At 59.9% G+C, this 779-nt stretch overlaps 1 protein-coding gene across 1 annotated transcript in view; it reads right to left on the bottom strand.

The window, feature by feature from the left end:
- The window catches only part of WDR81 (WD repeat domain 81), a 33,003-nt gene that overhangs the window by 10,937 nt on the left and 21,287 nt on the right, over window positions 1-779 (bottom strand).

Genomic DNA, 779 nt, shown 5'->3' on the forward strand with positions numbered 1-779 from the left:
CTCCTTGAGGCTCTGCAGCCATTTTGCCGGGACAAAGGCGGTGACGTGGGTCCTCTCGGGGGCCAGCTGACGGCGGTCAATGTTCAGGTCCTTCTCCACGCTCTGCAGGAAGCCTTCCATGCTGGATTCTGCTGGGAGAAAGGTGGTCCAGACAGGCTGTGAGCAAGCAGAGAGGGGAAGAAATACCCTGCCCTCCCCAGTCTTACTTCCCCATTGGCACCCAAGTGAAAAAAAAAGCTGTTTTGAGGAGCTTGGTCACTCTGTCAGTGTGTGGGGGGTGAGAAGGGACCAGCCCTGGCTGTGAGGGACAAGGAGGGAGCTCTGCAGCCAGGCAGGGGGACGTGGTGGGGCTTCCACAGCCCCAGGCTCAGGGAGGGCGACATGATGGGGACTTGCACATCCAAGTGTTGGGGGAAGGGACATGATGGGACCTCCGCAGGCCTAGCGCTGGTGTGGGGACACACAATGGCACATCTACAGCGAAGGAGTGGAACGTGATGGCACCTCTTCAGCCCCAGACTAGAGGGACACAACGGGACATTCACAGCCCTAAGAACCGAAAAGGAATATGATGGGAGGTGGAGGGGTACATCTGCAGCCCCGGGGCTACCGGTGGGGACACAACGGCACCTCTGCAGCTGGAGAGGGTACACGATGGAATCTCTGCAGCATAACCCCCACGCTGGGGACACAATGGGACCTCTGCAGTCCCAGGGTCAGGGAGAGGGGCCACGGGTGCGACGCAGAGGATGCTCACAGCAAGGAGCAACTCCCAGGAA

This window comes from Corvus brachyrhynchos, unplaced genomic scaffold (assembly GCF_000691975.1).
Source record: "Corvus brachyrhynchos isolate BGI_N302 unplaced genomic scaffold, ASM69197v1 scaffold99, whole genome shotgun sequence".
Taxonomy (NCBI): Eukaryota; Metazoa; Chordata; class Aves; order Passeriformes; family Corvidae; genus Corvus; species Corvus brachyrhynchos.